Source organism: Pleurodeles waltl, chromosome 4_2 (assembly GCF_031143425.1).
Source record: "Pleurodeles waltl isolate 20211129_DDA chromosome 4_2, aPleWal1.hap1.20221129, whole genome shotgun sequence".
NCBI classification, from domain to species: domain Eukaryota; kingdom Metazoa; phylum Chordata; class Amphibia; order Caudata; family Salamandridae; genus Pleurodeles; species Pleurodeles waltl.
This window is the reverse complement of record NC_090443.1, coordinates 242,250,514-242,256,227: the sequence shown is the minus strand read 5'-3', so window position 1 is coordinate 242,256,227 and position 5,714 is coordinate 242,250,514.

Here is a 5,714-nt window from a genome sequence, read left to right as displayed (position 1 = left end):
GGCTTTCCTGCTGCCTCAATTGAGATAGGCTCTACGTCACCAACCTACAGGTCTTCTTCGTCTCTCACAGGAGTGACTGAACTGTCCTCAACGGGCTCAGATCCTGTTTCAGTTCCCCTTTGTTTTCTTTCAGGCCCTGAGACTGGTCCTGTCATAGTTGGTACTCCCACCAACTCTTTTTCATTGTCCAGAAGATATGCCACTTTCTTCGTGTGGCTGGCGCAGATCCAGTTCGGAACACCATTGCACTTCACAGTTGTGGTAGTTGTCAGAACTACCTCGAAAGGTCCTTTCCAACAAGGCTCCACACACCTTTTTCTCATGTGTTCCTGGACCACCACCCAGTCACCGGCTCTCAGGTTGTGCCCTGGGTCATAGATCGGTGACAGTGTGGTGGCTTCCACCTGCTGAGAGAAAGAGCGAACCACATCAGCCAGGCCTTTGCAGCAGCCCAACACCATATCAGCTGTAATGTTGACAAGTGTATTTGCAGGCACCACTGGCAACCTCATGGCTTGGCCCATAAAGAGCTCATGTGGCGACAATCCTGTCTTCCTGTCGGGTGTAGTTCTCTTTGCCATCAGAACTAAAGGCAGTGTGCCTGGCCATTTCAGATTCGTGGACACACGCATCTTTGCAACTCTTGACTTCAAGTACCAATCTTTTGCTCCACTAGTCCTGATGCTTCAGGGCGGTAACTACAATGCAACTTCTTCTCAATATTCAATGCTGCACACAGTAATTTAATTACTTCATTGTTGAAGTGACTTCCCCAATCTGATTCAAAAAAGTTTGTTAACCCGAAACGTGGTATCAGTTCCCTAAGCAGTAGTTTGGCTACTGTGAGACTGTCATTTCTTTGTGTAGAGTAAGCTTCAATCCACTGACTAAAGATGCAAACAATCTCCAACACATATCTCAAACCTCCACACACAGGCATCTCAATAAAATCCATCTGCATTCTGCTGAATGGACCTCCTGCTCTTCCAATGTGGCTCAAATTAACCACTGCCCCTTTCCCCGCATTCATTTGCTGGCAAATGATGCAACAATGGCAATCTGCTTCAGCAACCTGTCTAAACCTTGGGTTGAACCAATCATGCTTGAACATTGAATCAAGGCATCCCTCCCAACATGTGCTTGACCATGATAATACCTAGCCATTTGAGACAACAGACTATTAAGCAAAACTAAATGACCCTCTTCTGAAACCCACAATTCATCTTGTCTTTGCACACATTTCATTTCACTCCATGAACGTTTCTCCTCCCGGTCAACATCAATCTGCAACATTTTCAATCCCTCCATCGTGTCAATTACTTTCAATGCAAAACTTGGACATGTTTCATCTTCTTCAGGTAACAGTTCCCTCTTATCCTTGAACGATTTACAGTTCAATGCGCAAAACCTTGCGGGTTAATCCACATATCCATTTCCCAATGATACATAGCACTGCGACTTCAAATGTGAACTGCATTTCACTGCGGCAATCTTTTCAGGCAAATGAATCACATATCTCAATTCTTTGATTCTCTCCCCATTTCCCACTGGTGGACCAGAAGAGGTCAGGAAACCTCTCTTTGACCACAATTGACCAAAATCATGAATTATTCCGAATCCGTACTGGCTATCCGTATAGATAGTAACTCTCAATTGAGTAGAAACATGGCTCTCTCTAGTAAGGGCTACCATTTCTGCAACTTGGGTAGGATACACTCCTCGAAGCCAAGAAGCTACCATAATACCAGTAATTGTGCACACAGCATATCCTGCTCTCAGTGTCCCTGTATTGTCTCTTAGACAAGAACCGTCAACAAAGATAATTTGGTCATTCTCTTCCAATTGAGTATGTCTAATGTCAGGTCTCGGTTTTGTGCACAAGTCAGTTACTTCAAGACAATCATGTTCAACATTCTCCGATTCTTCAATTTCAACATTTTCATTTGGAAGTAATGTTGCCGGGTTCAGCGCTCTACATCTTTTCAATGACACATTTGGTGACACTAGAATACTAATTTCATATCTGGTCAATCTTGCACCAGACAAATATTGGGTCTTCGTCTTTGTAAGTAGGATATCAATAGAGTAAGGGACCATTATCGTCAAAGGATATCCCATCACAATGACCTCACACTGTGCAAGGCTCTGTCCAACCTCTGCAACTGCACGCAAGCAACCTGGTACGGCTGCTGCAACTGGGTCCAAAGTAGCTGAAAAATATGCTACTGGGAAGGTTAAACCTCCATGGACCTGCGTCAAGACAGACAAAGAACTTGTATCATGCTCATGACAAAACAGTGTGAAAGGTTTCGTGTAGTCAGGCATACTCATAGCTGGAGCCTTGCACAGACTGTCTCTCAATTCAGTAAATGCTTTTATTACATCCTGGTCTAACACCATAGGATCAGTGACATCCTTATGAGTCAGCTTCTGCAATGGTCTTGAAATGACTTAAAAATTGGGAATTCATTGGCGACAATAGCCTACCATTCCAAGAAACATTCTGTCATCTCTCTATGTGGTCAGGGATTCATCTGTAATATGTTTGTAATCCTTTTCTGGATAACTTTCTTGATCCTTTCTCAATCCGGTGACCCAAATATTTCACTTCTTTCTGACAGTATTTCAATTTAAGTGGGGACACTTTATGACCATTATTTCCCAAATGGTTCAGCAAAGCAATCTTGTCATACTTGCACTCGTCTCTTTTTTTGGACGCAGTCAGCAAGTCATCAATATACTGTACCAAGGTCGATTGGAAAGGCAATTCCAGTGACTCCAAATTATTTTTAAAGATCTGATTGAATATGAAAGGTGACTCTGAAAACTCTTGAGGAATTCGACACCAACAGTAAACTTGGTCCAAAAATTTTAAACAAAAGAGAAATTGGCTGTCCTCTTGAAGAGGCACAGAAAAGAAGGCTTGTGACAAATCAATGACATTGAACCACTCAGCATCACAAGGAATCTGAAACATTATCACAGCTGGATTTGGCACCACAGGATATTTGACCACAATGTCATTTATGTTTCTAAAATCCTGGACAATTCAAAGTTTCCCCCATGGCTTTTGCAAACCCATTATAGGTTAATTACATGGGCTGCTCCTTGTTCTACAACATCTGCAATTATTTGGGCATCTTGTGACATGTGGTACTGGGGGATTTAAGGAAAAACTGCATTTGGCTTTACAGTAACTTTAACTGGCTCAACTCCCTTTATCAGACCTATCTCTTTTCCTGTCAGATCCCACACCTTCTCCTTAACCTTTCCCCGCAAATCAGGATGAAGCTCCTTCACTGTGAACGATGGAAAGAAATCAGTCAGAGGGTATTCCTCACTTGTTGTCTCATATTCTATCTCTGGGGCTTGGTCATCTTCATCATCACTATTCGTCTGAATCTGGATTCCATCATTTGAACAGGTAATTGAGTACCTTGTTTTACACAGCAAGTCTCTTCCCAGTGGGGATACTGGACTTGAATTACAGACTACGAATTTGTGCAATCCCTGGAACTTGCCAATTTTAACCTGAACTGAATCTGTAATCAGGTTGGTCAAATACTGATTTGCTACCCCTACAATCTGAACTGTTTACCTGAAAGGGGCTAGTTTGGGACTTCAACTGATCTTACTGTAGAGCGTGTAGCTCCTGTGTCAACCAAGAATGAAACTCTGTGACCCATGACTTTTCCCTTCACACAGGGAACTCTCTGATCTACTTCTAAGGAGGTTGCAAGCACACATGGCTCCTCATCTGAACTTTCACTCACCCAATCATCGTTTATTCCATTCTCACTGCATAAAAGGGAATTGGTGTACTGTCTTATTACTTTGGTTAAGCTTCTGACCTGTGACCTGTTGAGAAAGCATAATTTGCTGCTGTTCCATTGGGGCTTGAGGTATTTGAATTTGCTGTCTAGGTACCATGGGAACCTGCTGTTGCACTGGCTGCAACTGGGTCATTTGTACACCTGGCATTTGCACCTGCTGCATGGGTTGGAAATTCCGCACTTGTTTCACATTATTTTGAAATTTTGGATCAGGACCTCTCATTCTTAGTTGCTCATGTTCCGGAACAATTTGATGTCATTAGTCTGTTAAACAACACCTTCCTACACTCCCATTCCCAATGTCTGACGGCTCCGCAAACGTGACAAGACAACAATTTCTTCATTCCCTGCACCTCATTCTGAACCACAACAGTACCCAAGTACGAACCACGATTCACATTACTTCCGCGACCTCTACCTCTCATCTGTGGATGAAACACCATGGGGCATATTTATGCTCTGTTTGAGCTGGATTTGCGTATTTCTTTTTTAATACAATGCTGGCGCAAACTTAACTCCATATTTATATTTTGCCAGTGGAAAACTACCTTCCATCAATGAGATGCAAGGTAGGTGTTCCCAGGCAAAACATGACCGTAAGGCCCAGGTGCCTTATTTCTCCTCCTGGGCAAAAAACCCGCGTGGGAAGGAGGCGGCCGTAAATAATGGCACTAAGCTTGCTTAGCACCATTATTTAACACCTGGGTAAGGGAAAGCGTTAGGGGACTTGTGGGCCTATTTCCATGGTGGGACACCATGGAATAAGCCAATAGGTGCCCTCCCCAGGCCCCAGGGGCACCCCCACCCACACCAAAGGGACAGCAGAGGATGGGGCTCCCCATCCCAGGTGAGTATAGGTAAGTAGAGGTAAGTATTTTGAGGCTTTTTTTTAAAGTGCCATGGGGGGGGCTAAATTGGGCCCCCCTACATAGCCATTGGGCTGGGGGGCATGACTCCTGTCTTTACTTAGACAGGAGTCATGGCCATGGGGGTTGTGCATCTAACAATGGTGCTAGTCAGGTTAGAGTCATTATTTTGACTCTAACCTGACTAGCGCCATTCTTTCATGCACAAACTTCAGTTTTCCCTATGCCTCCCCTACCCGGTTAGTATCATGTATTTTGATACTAACTGCTTGCGCCATTCCTTAAATATGGCGCCTGGCTGGCATCCTGGAATGGCGCTAGCCAATGCTATACTTTTTGATGCAAACCTGCGCTGTCGCAGGTTTGCGTCAAAAAGTATAAATGAGGCCCCATGTTTCCCTTCTGCTGTTGTGGTAGCTGTTGTGGAAAAAATTCCCTTGCATGCCTGTCTGAACAGCCTTAATATGCATTACCATCGCCTTTTCTTTCAGCTTTCTCTGCTTCAAATCAATTTCATTGCTACTGCAACACCTCATCAATCAGCTTTGCTTGCCAGGGAATGTAATGACTCTTAATCATCTGGCTAATTTCAGGTCTCAATCCTTCCAAAAATCTCATATTCATTATGAATCATGTCCTTCGCCTCAATTGTCTCTGTACCACTGTAATACTTGAACGCCTGTAACAACCTCTTATAGTATGCATGTATTGACTCCTTTGCTTCCTGAGCTGTCCTGGCAATTCTCTGCCAATCAATGTTCTTTAGCGAAATTCTCGCTTTCAAAAATTCAATCACCTTATAGTAATATTTCATTACCTCGGGAAATGGCGCGCCTGTAGTTCTAGCTCTCTCTGGTTCTCTTGTTGGCCAGTAGACACTCCTCTTACACTCTACATGCAGATCGGCTGGGACCACTATTTCAAATAAAGTGTTCAAGTCCTCCCACAGGCATCTTGCAAGTTTTACAAACCTATCTGTCTGCTGGTACCACTCCATTGGCTTCTTCCTCAATTT